We start from the raw sequence: 15,167 nt of genomic DNA, 5'->3' as shown, positions 1-15,167 counted from the left end.
CTTGAGAAGAAATAAGTAACTGTTTTTGTTCACAGATAATATAATCATCTATAAAGAAAATCCAAGAGAATTGACATGAAAATTCCTGGAACTAATAAGCAATTATACCAAGGTTGCAGGATGCAAGATTAATATACAAAAGACACTTTTCTATAAAACAGCAATGAACAAGTGAAATTTTAGAAACAAAATACTATTATATTAACATCCCCTAAAATAAAATACTTAGGTATAAATCTAATAAAATAGGGACAAAGTTCTATTTGAGAAAAACTACAGATTCTGATGAAAGAAATCAAAGAAGAACTAGATATTCCATCTCTATGAATAGGATGATGCGATATTGTCAGAATGACACTTCTTCTGACTTGATCTACAGATTTAATGCAATCTAAATCAAAACACCAGTGACTTATTTGGTCAATATCAAAAGCTGACTGTAAAGTGTATATAGGGATGTAAAATAACCAAAATACTCAACATATTATTAAAGAACTGAGTTGAAGGGCTGAACCTACCCAACGTTAATACTTACTAGAAAACTACATTAATCAAGATAGACTACTAATGGCAAAATAATAGGCAAATGGATCAATGGACTAGAATAGAGAACCCAGAAATAGACCAGCATAAATAGAATCAACTGATATTTGACAAAGGAACAATGGCAATACAATGGAAAAAAGGATAGTCTTTCAGCATATGTTGCTAGAACAACTAGACATACACATGCATACAAAAAAGGATCTAGAACAGCTCCTATACCTTTAGAAAAATTAACTCAAAATGGGATCATAAACCTAAATGTAAAATACAAAACTATCAACTCTCAGAGCTAATATAGGAGCCAACCTACATAACATTGGGGTGGCAATGACTTTTAAATTCAACACCACAGCATGATCCATGAAAGAAATAATGAATAAATTAAATTCCATTAAACCTAAAAATGTCTGCTCTGAAAAAGACAATGTCAAGAGAGTAAGAAAACAAGCCAAAAAATGAAAGAAAAATTTGCAAAACACACATATGATAAAGGCTTATTATCCAAAATAGACAAAGAAATCTTTAACTCAATACTAAGAAAACATACTACCCAATTAAAAAAATGAACTAAAGACCTTAACAGACACCTCACCAAAAAAATATGCAGATGGCAAATAAGCATATGAAAATATACCATATGTCATATATCATCAGGGAAATGCAAATTAAAACGATCAGATATCATTATCCATCTATTAGAACAGCCCAAATCCAGAACAATGACAATACCAAATGCTCATAAAATGTAGAGCAACAGAAACTTTCATTCATTGCTGGTGAGAAAGCAAAATGAGACAACCACTTTGGAAAGCAGTTTGGCAGTTTCTCATAAAACTAAACATATGACCCAGCAATTGCACTCTTTCATGTTGACCCAAAGGTGTTGAAAACCTATGTCCATATAAAAACTTGCACTTGGATGTTTACACCAGCTTTATTAATAATTACCAAAACCTGGAAGCAACCAAGATGTCCTTCCGTAGGTGAGTGGATATATTGTGATATTGGAGTGGCTAAAAAGTTCGTTTGTTTTTTTTCCTTAACATGGTTCTGTTAGTGCATTGTTGTCTTTAACTCCATTTGAAACAATTTTGTTAGATTGTATTGTCATATTGGTGTGTACTTTTTTAAAATCATATCAAAATTGGTGAATTTTTTTGTGTAGCCATTTTAATATTGATAATGGAAGAAAATACACATTTTCAGCATATTATGCTTTATTATTTCAAGAAAGGTAAAAATGCAACTGAAATGCATTTGTGCATTTGATTTGTGCAGTGTATGGAGAAGGTGCTGTGATTGATCAAACATGTCAAAAGTGATTTCCGAAGTTCCATGCTAGAGATTTCTCACTGTATGATACTCCACAGTCAAGTAAATCAGTTAAAGTTGGTAGTGATCGAATCAAGACATTAATCAAGAACAATCAATGTTCTATCATGCTGGTGATAGCAAACATACTCAAAATATCCAAATCAATAAAGTTATTGGTGAAAATGAAAAATGTGTCTTCTATTTTACAAAAAAATACTAAACAGACTTTTTGGCCAACCCAATGTATCCAGACAATAGAATATTATTCAGTACTAAAAATAAATGAGCTATCAAGCTATGAAAAGGCATGAAGGAACAATAATTGCATATCACCAAGTAAAATAAGTCAATTGAAAAGGCTGTATGATTATACACTGTATGATCACAACTCTATGAGGCTCTGGAAAAGGCAAAACTATGGAGAACATAAAAAGACTAGTGGATGCCAGGGGTTAGGGGATGAGGAACTGAGGAATGAGTAAATGAAACGGAATTTTTAGGGCAGTGAAAATTCTATCATACTTTGTACTATATTATAACGGTGGCACATTTATCCAAATCCATGAAATGAACACCGCCAAATGTAAACCGTAATGTAAAATAATGATGTTAAATGACTATGATGTGTCATTGTGGGCTCGTCAATTGTAACAAATCTATCACTCTGGTGGGGGATGTGAATAATGGGGGTGACCATGTTTGTATGGGTGCAGGTAGTACGTAGTACCTTCTCAATTTTACTATAAATTTAAAACTACTCTAAAAATATAAGATCTTAAGAGGAAAAGCAAAAGAATAAATAAAAATAATTCCAAAATGAGCAACTTTACTCAGTGGGCTTAACCAAATAGTGAAGATAACAGAAAATCATTAGACTAATTCAATAACAATGATTTCATCTGAAGAATAAAGAGAAAACTGATGGACAAGAAGACTCAGAGATTGGTGGGACAGTATTAAAAGTTCTCATATTGGTGTAGGCATTATAAAACACAGAATGGAGTTCCCCTAAAAAATTAAAACTGTAACTACCATATGATCAAGCATTTCTACTACTGAATATGTATATATGCATGTATATATACACACACATATATATGAGAAATAAAATCATCATCTCGAAACGATATCTGCACTCCCATGAAGCACTATTTACAGCAGCCAAGACCTGTAAACAACCTAAGTATTTGTGGGCAAATGAATAAATTTAAAAAATGAACATATATACATATAATGGAATATTATTCAGCTTTAATAAGAGGAACTTCTGTCATTTATGAAGACACAAACTTGGGAGGCATTATGTTAAGTGAAATAAGATAAGCACAGAAAGAAATAATTTATGATTTCACTTGCATGTGGAATCTAAAAAAAAAGTCAAACTCTGCCCTGGCCATTGTGGCTCAGTTGGTTGAAGCGTTGTCCTGTAACTGAAAGATCACTGGGTCAAAAGGCTCCAGGTTCAATTCCTGGTTGGGACACATGCGCAGGTTGCAGGCATAATCCCCAGTTGGGGCGTGTGCAGGAATCAGCCAATCAGTGTGATCACATTGACATTTCTCTCTGTCTCTCTGTCTCTTTCTCGCCCACCCCCTCTCTCTCAATTGAGAATAAAATCAACCTTAAAAAAAGTAAAACTTATAATGACAGGGGAGAATGGTGGGGGGTGGGCAACAAAGGATAATGTCTCAGGGGGATCTAGGAAAGAAATGAGGCGAGGACTGTGATGAGCCCACCTGCCTTTTTGGAGAGTGCTGGGCTATAATTCAGGGGCGGGTAACCTAGGAGAACTCTGGAAATCTCCCTGAATTGGAGAGACAGAATTGAAAGGCCAGGGTGACCAAGAGGGCTGGTTTCCAGGCTAGAGTGACAGGAGCAAGCCACAGAGAGAAAACTCCAGAGACAACCAGACAATTCTCCTCCAGTATTCAGCGGAGCACTTATCAGTATGTACGTGAGAAACATATTTGATGCAGGGGAAAGAAAAACTCAAAATAATTAAAGGGAATTGTAGCAGACACATACATAGTGTAGGGATTCTACCTGTTATAAAGACTGATGGAAAAATCCCACAATCTGTGAGTCATGAGTCATTGGGTAGAGGACTCAGAAAAGTCTTACCTCAGTGGTGGGAAATAATTAGCCAGAGATTAAATTCTTCTCTGATCCCCCTAACAAATTTTTAAAGCATGGAAGGAAATGATCAAACTGTTTGCAAGTTTCTTCAACTGTCTCAGGACAGACAGAAACTTCGAGAGATAAAAACTGAAGTGCTGCAGATTAAAAATAGACTGAATGAGAATACACTGATTAAACATTAATCTCAAAGGTATAGTAACCAGTCAAATGATTCACAGAAAAAAAATTAATGGAAATTTTAGAAGCATCATTGAGTTCTAGGACAACTTCAAGTAGCTTAATACATGCATTTGAATCCCTAAAAAACAAGAGAGGACCCCTGGGTTCCGCCCAGTGCCCCGTGACAGACAGAGCAAACTGTGGCCTTGAACCATGGCCTGGCCTTGGCCCGTAGGCTGCAGGCTCTGAGGCAGGTTACACAGCAGAAAAACAGAAAAGAAGAAAAGAGGAGCAGGGGACAGAAAAAAACACTTAAAGAAATAATTGGCAAAACTCTTCCAACTTTAGTGAAAAGCATCAACCCACAAGTCTAAGAAGCATTAAGCACAAGAAACATGTAGAATACTCTAGTAAGACTAAATAATTAAATTGATTAAAATTGGTGATGATGAGAAGAAAATCTTAGAAGTGTCTTAAAGAAAAAGAATTATTACAAAAATGAATAAGGATGATGGCAGATTTGTTGTCTGAAACAATTAAAGGAAGAAGGCAGTGTAACACCATCTTTTACGTACTGAAAGAGAAAATGCTAAGCATAGAATACTATACATGGTGAAAATATTTTTTAAATGGTATACAGGAGACCAAACTATAAGAAATGTTATAGGAAGTCCTTAAGGCAGATGAAAATAATACCATGTGGATATATAAACATATCCAAAGGAATGAATTCTACTCATCTTAGTTACTTATAAATACATACGAGTTTTTTTCATTATTTAATTTTCTTCAACAGGTAATTGGCTGTTACAAAAGAGCACTAAAAATGTAACAGTTAAAACATATGAATATGTGAAATATATAATAACAGAAAAGACAGGAAGGGAGAAGCATGAGCGGACTACCACAACCAGGCTCTTACATTGACAGGAAGTGAATAATGTCACTTGAAGGTAGACTGTGGTAAAGGAAAGATGTATATGCACCACAATCTGACAAATATAGTTACTAACCCCAAAAAGAGCTAACATGGAATAGCGACAAATACTCAGTGCAAGCTGGAGCAGGGACAACGAGGGAACAAAAACCAGATGGAACACATGGGAGGCAAGCAGTGGGATGGTGGATGGAAACACGACCTTGTCAGATATCACCTTAAATGAAAGTGGTCTAATCGTCCCTATTTAAAAACCAGGATTGTCAGATTGGATACAAAGCACAGCTCAACTTGATGCTGGCCACAGGAAACATACTTTATACATAAATTAATTAGTAAGTTAAAAGAAAAAATGATGCCATATCATGTCCCAGGCTAAGCTTCATCGAAAGAAAGCAGGAATAGTTGTATTAATAACAGAAAATATATATTGGAGAAGAAGTTATATTACTAGGAGTAAAAAATTATTATTTTATAATAAAATTTTTCATTTCATCAAGAGCACATAACAATCTGAAATGTTTATGCACTAAAAACAGAACTTCAAAACATACAGTGCAAAACTGGTAGAACTGAAAAGAAAAATCAACAAATCCACAATTATAGTAGATTTCAACAGTCTCTTTCAATTATTAACAGAATAGACTGTAAGTCAATAAGAATATAGAAAACTTGAATAATGCTATCATCCAACTTCATGCAAGTGACAATTATAGAGCACTCCACAAAACAACAGTAAAATAAACATTTTTAAATGTATATGGAACATTTACCAAGACAGTCCAAATTTAGGGCTCAAAAAACAAGTCTCAATAACTAAGTAACACACTTCTAATTGACACATGGGACAAAGAAAAAGTAAAAAGATGAATTAGAAAATATTTTCAACTGAGTGAAAATTAAAACATCATTTGAAAATTTGTGGAATGCGGTTAAGCAGTACATAGGAGGAAATTTCTAACACTACCTTTGTTAAAAAAGAAAGTCTCAAATCAGTTACCTCACCTTCTACCTTAAGAAACTAGAGAAAATGAAATTAAATATAAAGTGAGTAGAAGAACAGAAATTAATAAAAGAAAATACAGGAAAACAATAAGGAAAATTAATAAAGCCTACATCTGCTACTTTGAGAAAATCAGTAAGATGGCTATATCTCTAGCCAATTGTATTAATCAAGCTTTTTTATTTTCTGTATTTTCATGATTTGACGCATAAGGCATTGCTGACTCTGGAGAGACGGCCCTCCCAGGTCTATCCAACCCCCAGAGACAGTAAACAACTGCCCATTAGAGCACCTTTCACATGCAAACCAACCGACCCAGACCCCAAGACCCCAGACACCAGACCCCAGCAGGCCATTGCCTAGGGCTCCCACAGGACTCCCATTCTGCCCACTATTTCTCTGCACTGCTCAACCCAGGGCCCCGTTCCCCAGGGCCGGCAGGAATTATGGAAACTATCCGATCCTAAACCTGCTTACACTGCCAGGGAAGGAAGGGAAGGAGGGAAGAAGAGATGACAGGAAAAAAGGAAGGAATGGAGAAAGGAAGGGAGGGAGAGAGGGAAGGAAGGAAGGAAGGGAAGGAGACTTCAATTTATATCTCATACTAGGTACAAAAATCAACGGAAATGAAGGACATTAAAACTTAAAACTATACAACTTCTACAAGAAAATATAGGAGAAAAAAACCTTGACCATGCGTTAGACATCGATTTCTTATAACACCAAAGTGTGGTTCACAAATGGACAAATTAATAAACTGAACTTTGTTAAAATTAAAAAATTTTAAGGCCACTACCTTTTGAAAGTCACTGTAAAAGGAATTAAAAGCAAGCCCCAGATGGGTAGAAATATTTGTGAATCATATATCTGATAAAGCACTTACATTCAGCATATATAAAGAGCTTCTAAATTTAGCATTAAGGGAAAAATCCAGTAAAAAGTGGAAGAATTGAATAGGCACTTTAATAAAACAGATAATATAAATGGAAATAAGCACATGGAAAGACAGTCAACACCACTAGGCACTAGAGAATTGCAAATTAAAACCATGTGAGCTATTACCACATGTCTGTTAGAATGGCTAAAATTAAAATCTTTACCATACTAAGCATTGGCAAGATGTGGAGAAATCAAAATTTGTATACACTGTTGGTGAGAAGATGAAATGGTACAAATGCTTTGAAAAGCAGTTTGGCAATTTCTTAAAAACTTAAACATAAATTAAACATTCCACTCCACAGTATTTACTCTAAAGAACTGAATGTATACGTTCATACAAAGATTTGTCCAAGAATGTTTAGAGGAGCTTAATTTTTAATAGCCAAATACTGGAGTCAACCCTAATCTTGATTGAATAACAGATAAATGGGTGAATAAACTGTGGGTCATACAACAGGATACTAGTGCTCAGCAATTTAAAAAAAAAGACATATTGACTATTGATGCACTTCACATCATGAATGAATATTAAATAATTTTGCTTATTTAAGAACTCAGTAAAGAGCAAATGCTGTATTTTTTCCACTGATACAAAATTCTAGGAAATGCAAACTATGGTGACAGAAAATAAATCAGTGGCCATCTGGGGCCCAGAGTGGGCGAAAGGTGTGCAGGCACCAGAGAGAGGGAATGCATAGGAAACAGAGCGAATTTTGGGAGATTATGGATACTTGTACTATCTAGAGCATGGATGTACATGTGACAAAACTTATCAAATTATACATTTATAAATGAAAATCGACAAACAAAGCCACTATTCTCAGGCTCATAGAAAGTTAAATTAAGCAATCAAATTATATATAGTTTCTATTCTATAAATTGTTTCAGAAAATAGAAATAGAAGGAACAGTTCACAAATCGTTACACAAAGGTAATACAATAGCTCGAAACAATCCTAGAACAAGATAGCGTGAGAAAGGAAAAACATAGGTGATACTGAGCTTTAGGGCAAATCAATAATATCTTGGCTGTGGGTCCTCAGTTGGAAAAAATGTCTGAAAGGACACGGAGCAGCACCTCCCGCGCAGTTAGATTTACAAGGGTCACTGCAACGCACTCTGGCTCCAGGAGCGGGGCGAGCTCGGCTCCCCCAGCTACGCGTGCTCCAGCTGTTCTCCTCTTGATGCTTACCGAGCAACCAACTGTTTAGAGACAATTTAACTGTAACGAGCCCTCATGGCTAAGTGGTCTTTTATTAGCCCAAATGGAGTCCTATGCATCGGGAGGGGCCACTTTCCCCCAAGTCCCCACCAGTCCTTCCCTATTAAAGTGAAATATGGCTTTAATATAGTCACACCTGGGGGAAGTACTCTCTTATTCAGCAGCACGGGATGTCCACCCTCCCCCACATAGGGTGGCCTCTTGTTTCCTTACTCCTTGGGGCTGGGTTTTGCAACTTTTTGAATGATCTGATTAGTTTTAAAGTCAGTAGAAACACAGCATATGGAAAGCAAAAATTATTAGCACTTATGTGCTTTGGAGCTGACTTTAGTCGTAATTTAAGTTTGAAAAAGGGGGGTGGTGAGGTGGGAACAGAAGAAATAACAAGTAGCCCATAAAAACAAGCTTTTGAATTTCTTTATTCAGTGCGTTTGGGGAAATTGCTGAATAAAGACTTCATCCAATTCACGCTTCACTGTGCCCTGGGCTCCTGAGGCAGAGGGGTCTACAATGGATCAGAACATGTTGGTCTCAGTCTGTGGGACTCACGGAGGACAAGGGTGCAGAGGACTGTTAGTAAGAAAAAAGGCCCAAGCCTCAACTTTCGTTCCTGAGGTGAAGAAAACTGCTAGAAGTAGAAAACAACTCATTCACCACACCTATCTTGGATAAAATGTTTCATCAGCTCTCTAAATGACTGCCCAGCACTAGTACACTTGAACACATCTAGCTACATATGAATACACAGAGCTCTGCTGCACTGGAGAGCTACATGATACATTCAAATTCAGAATATTACTTTGTGCTCAGTCACGTTAGCAGAGGCTCAGAGCAGTTAATAACCTTGGGAAGGTCACATTGCATTCGTTTCTTTGACTCCAATGTCTGTTCTCTTTATGGGTATGCTACAGAATATGGTCTTCTTTTTTTTATATGTAATTTCTGGACAAATTCTTAATCTAGAGCCATCTTTGATATTTCCAGCCTCTTCCTGTTTTTGAAAGAAAGTCAAAAGTATGGCCAACTCAATACTTAATAGCAAACACCACCACAGTCAGTTCTAAACACTTCATTACCTCAAGAAAACTCTCTGTAGCCTTGAAATATTACTCCCTTCTCTGCCCCTCCCCACCCCAGTCTCTAAAGACTTTTCTGTTCTGGATTTTCAAAAGAATGAGATCATGTAGTTTACGGTCATTTGTGACTGGTTTGTTTTTACTTAGCATAATGTATTCAAGTTCATTTGCATACTAGTCATCCTAGTGGGTGTCAAGTGGTAACTCACTGTGGAGTTAATTTGCATTTTCTTGACATTGACCTTCATGCACATGTTTATTGCATGGATGCATTGGCCATTTGTGTGTCTTCCTATAGGATGTCTAGTCAGATCTTTTATCCATTTTTAATTGGGTTAATTGTCTTTTTATTGTTGAATTATCAAAGATTTGTATGTATTCTAGATACAAGTCCCTAGTCAAATATGTGATGTGAATATTTTCTTCTATTCTGTGGGGTCTTTAGTTTGCTTTGTGGTATCCTTTGAAGCCTAAATTTTGTTTTGATGAAATTTAATTTATATATTATTTTCTTTTGTGGCCAATGCTTTGGTGTTATACTTAGGAATTCTTTGAAAATCCAATGTAGTAAAGATTTATTCTTGGGTTTTCTTTTAAGAGTTTTATAGTATTTGCTCTTACATTTAGGTCTTTGATCCATTTTGAGTTATGTTTTGCACATGGTGTGAATGGAAGTCCAACTTTATTCTTGTGCATGTGGGTGTCTGGCTGCCCCAGCGCCATTCGTTAAAAAGACTGTTCATTCCGTACTGAACAGTCTTGGCGTCTTGGATGAAAGTCAGTTGACCATAGATGTACAGTCTTGTTTCTGGACTTTTGATTTCACTCTACTAAGATATGTCTAGGTACCACCACCGTCCCGTCTTGGTTACTGTAGCTTTGTATGAATTCTGATATCAGCAAGTGTAAATCCTCTTGCTTTATTCTTTTTTTAAAAAAAAATCGTTTTAGCTTTTATGCACCCTTTGCAATTCCATATGGATTTTAGGACCACTTGACCTGTTTCTACAAAGAAGTCACCTGGGATCACGGTCGTGGTTGGGTCACACCTGCGCATCAGTCTGAGGTGTGCTGGCACGAGAGCAATGCCGTCCTCAGCCTACGGATGCGGTGTGCGTCCCCTTTATTCACACTGCCTGTCATTTTTTAAACAATGTATGATAGTTTTAGAATATCAAATTTGCACTAATTTGTTACATTGATCTTAAGTATTTTATTTTTATACTATTGTTAATGGAATTGATTATTTTATTTTATTGATTTTTCAAAGCAAGTCTACAGAAATGAATTTTTTGTGTGTTTTGGCCTTGTAGCCTTCAACTTTGCTGAATTTATTTATTCATTTTAGTTGTTCTTAGTGTATTCCTTATAATTTTCTATATATAATATCAGGCCACCTATGAGAAGAGATAGTTTTACCTCTTCTTTCATATTTAAATGGCTTTATTTTTCTTGCCTACTTTCTCTGGCTACAGCTTCCAGCACAGTGTCAAATAGAAATGTTGAAGCAGACTTCCTTGGCTCGCTCTTGTTCTTAGGAATAAATCACGCAGTTTTTCACCATCAGGTATGATTTTAGCTGTGAGCTCTTCAGAGATGTTCTTTATCAGGTTGAGGAAACTGACTTAAATTTTTAGTTTATTGTTTTAATCCTGAAAGAGTTTTGGATTTTGTCTTTTTCCCCTGTATCTATTGAAATGATCATGTGAACTCTGATTTTTGAGAAGATATATTGGTCAGATGTACAAAATAGATTTCTCTGACGGTAAACCAGCCTTGCTTGCATCATTAAGATAAACCCCATTGATCGTGAGGATTGCCGTTGAATCAATAATGTGACCTTCATTTCTGCCAGGTTTTGCGTCCTTTATTTTGATGCTCTGTGATTAGGTGCATATGTTTTTCATTGTTATATCTTGCCGATGAATTGACACTTTTCATTATCCCCCTCATCTCTAGCAACATTTTCCCCCCATCTCTAGTAACGTTTTTCATTTTAAAGTCTATTTATCTGATATTAGTGTGTCCTCCGCAGCTTTCCCGTGATTGCTGTTTGTATGACATATATTTTTATACCTTTTAATGTTAAATCTATGTATCTTTGCATCTAAAATGGGTCTCCTGTAGACCGCACACAGTTGAACTTTGTTTTGTGATTTAGTCTAAAAACCCCTGCATTATGAATGGATTGTTATTTACATTTGTATCATTATTTATATAGTTGGATTTATGTCTGCCATTTACTGTTTCCTATACATTGCATGCCTTTCTGTTTCTCTAGTTCTGTTGCTTTATTTTGCACTTAATGAATATTCTCTAATGTAAATTGTGATTCCATTAATAATTTTATATATATTTTGGGGTTTTTTCACTGGTTGCTCTAGAGTTTAGAGGTTACCAAAGACATTTAAGTTATGAGAATAAGCTTTAAATTTATACTGGCTTAATTCCAGTAATATGTTGGTACATTACTTTTACATATCAGTTTCCTCTTCTGCCATTTTGTTGTATTATTGTTATTTGTGTTTATCTATTATATCATTACAAACCAACAATACATTGTTGTAATTATTACTTTAATATCTGTCATCATCACCTTAGTCCATTATCACTTTACTCCTACCTCCTTCCTTTATGTTATTATTCACAAATACATTACATTTCTGTATGTTGCAGGACTAAGAATACATTGCAAACATATTATTTATACAATTGCTTTTCCGATCAGTTAGGATAATAAAAGATAAATATATGCACTCTAGTGTCTTTTATAACCACATAATTACTTTGATCTCTTTGTTTACTTAATTCTTTGTTTACTCCCGTTGTTTAAATTAGCATTAGGAGTCACTTGCTTTCAGCCTGAAGATCTTAATCTTTAGTATTTCCTGTAAGGTGCATCCGTTAGCAAAAACTTCTGTCCGTTTTTACCTGGAAATGTTCATTTATCCTCTATTTTTAACAGAGGATTATGTAACCTTGCTACATAAAGGATTCTTGGTTGACAGATTCTTGTTTGAATGCTTTGTATATTTATTCCACTGCTTTTGTTGAGAAGGTTAAAGTTGAGCAATTATTTGTTAACTTGTATAATCACTAACTTAACATATCTGAGGACAGAAATGCAATATTTTCACCTATTGAAAAAAATCTAAAAAAAATAAAGATAAAAGCTGAACTCCCATTTTTACTTTTCTGGAAAAGTTGCTGAAAATATGATCCATCGAAACAAGTGACTATGTCAAGAAAGTGAATGAACGTGTTCATTCAACATAGATGGGCAGTAAGGCAGAGTCTAAGGACGGTTTTAAAGGGCATCTAAGAGAACTGCTGGGTGACAGCTGGGCAGTGGCACTGAAAACAGCCCGTCCGAATGTGCAGAGAATGACCGGGAGCTTCGTGACGGGGACTCCCAGGAGGGCAACCAGAGCTGCAACACTTCACGACCACGTGGAGTATTTTATAAAGTCACAGTATTTTAAAACACTAGGTATGCACATCTGATAAAGAACTCTTATCTAAAACCACAAAGAACTATTAAAAGTTAATAATAAAGAAAAAACCCCAATTTAAAAAAATGAACCAAAGACCTTAAGACACCTTACCAAAGAACATATGAATGTGGCAACTATGTCATTAGAGAAATGCAAATTGAAACACCAACGAAATACCACTTCACACCAGGAATGGCCAAACTCTGGAACACTGACAAAGTCAAATGCTGTCAAGGATGTGGAACAACAGAAACTCTGAATTGTTGCTGGTGGCGATGCAAATGATGCGGCCACTTTGAAGGACCCTTTGGAGGGTTCTTACAAAATTAAACATAATTTTTACTATACAATCTAGCAGTTGTACTCCTAGATATTTACCCAAAGTTATTGAAAACATACATCCACAAAAAACCCACCCGTGAACATTTTATAGCAGCTTTATTCATAACTGTCAAACCTTGGAAGCAACCAAGATGTTTTTCAGTTTGTGAAGGATGAACTGTGGTGCATCCAGGCAATAGAATATTATATTCCGAGCTGGAAAGGAGTGAGCTGTCAAGCCATGAGAAGACATGGAGAAATCTTAAATGCATATTACTAAGTGAAAGACGCCAGTCTGAACAGTGTACATAATGTATGATCTCAACTACACGACACGCTGGAGAACACAAAACTCTGGAGACCGAGGAAAGGTCAGCAGTTGTCAGGGGCTAGGGTGGGGAGTGGATGGATAAGCAGAGCACAGAGGATTTTAAAGGCAGTGAAAATGCTCTGTATGCTACTGTAAACAGGACATGTAATTATACATTTATGCACACCCACAGAATGTATAACATCAGGAGTGAACTGAAATGTAAAGTATGGACTGTGGGTGACCACAATGTGTCAGAGTAGGGTTATCAGCTGTAACGAATGTCCCACTCTGGTGTGAAATAGTGATAATGGAGGGGGTGAGACATGAGCAGTATCCGGGGTATATGGGAAACATCCATACCTTCTCAATTTTGCTGTGAACCTAAAAATGCTCTTAAATAACAAAGTCATACACACACACACATATGTATACATATGTATATGTATATATTTAAACGCTATAAATTTTCTCTCTAGATTTATGAATAAATAAATGCATTTTACTCCATTTTTTAATAGTAAGTATAATTGAAATGTAGAGAGCACCTATCGTTACTTTCAAAAGAAAGGTGACTTACAAAGTCGTCAATAACCTGGCCACACCCCTTTCTCCAAGTGTAGCCATGTTTAACTTCTCTTTGCCTCTCAAATGCATCATGCTCTTTCATTCTTTGGTCTCTGCATGCAACATTTAAATTTGTCTGCAATGTTTGTGCCCCTTCTGTTCCATATACCCTCCATCCACCCCTTTTACTTGCAGAATTCTTACTTATCCTTGAGATCTTGGCCTAGATAGTCCTTTCTTCCTGGGATTTCTGTTACATGCTTTCATAGCATGCCTTGTCTTTAATCCCATTCACATATTGTTATTACTTGCTTACCTGTCCTCTTCAATGAAATCTTAGAATTGTGAGTGACCAACATTGTCTGGCATATCAAACGTGGACAATAACTAGCTACTGAGTATGTTAACAAATCTTTGAATGACACATAGCATAGTTAGTGCAGCAAGAAGTTAGTTAATAAATGGGACATTTATTCAATAAACATGTATTATATACCAGCAATTTGCAAAGCATGGTAATATAATGAAAAAAAATCATTTTTAAAAGTTTTTCTTCTTTTCCTTCAAGAGGTTTTCATTACTGTGGTGGTGGCGGGGGTGTGAAGAACAGATGTACTCTTATTAAAGATATAAAAATTCAGGTGTGAATTGAGTCAGTACCAGATAACCCTCAAGGTTCTGCATGGGTACATGAATGTTATGATTTATAAACATTCCTTTAATGCTCTTCATGGCTAGCAGCGGCAGCGGCATCCTAAATAGTGGAGTCTGAGGTAGGTGTCCTATATCAGGAGAGGATGTGCACTCTAGAATTGATAGGTAAATGTATTTAGCCTCTGTGCACTCCCCTGGCAGTTAGAGCCTACCCTCATAAAAGAATGAAGCAATATAGTTTAAAGGGCCAGTATTTTAGTAGAAATATTCCTTAGATATTGAGACAGGTCTACAAGCAGCACAAAGCTGGTCTTCTTGCTAAGGTCCTTTAAAGAGAAAGCTGACATGCAAACACCTTCTTGGTCTTTGTCTTTGTTAGAATAAAATTCCTTGCCAGTCAGATGGCAAATTGTTAAATGGCAGGTTAGATTTGGGGCAGATTAATTTATATGGTGTCAACATAAATAGCTGTTGACTTGTAGAAACC

Source organism: Phyllostomus hastatus, unplaced genomic scaffold, assembly GCF_019186645.2.
Source record: "Phyllostomus hastatus isolate PE091 unplaced genomic scaffold, TTU_PhHast_1.1 phas_scaffold_193, whole genome shotgun sequence".
Classification (NCBI taxonomy): domain Eukaryota; kingdom Metazoa; phylum Chordata; class Mammalia; order Chiroptera; family Phyllostomidae; genus Phyllostomus; species Phyllostomus hastatus.
This window is presented reverse-complemented; position numbering follows the sequence as displayed.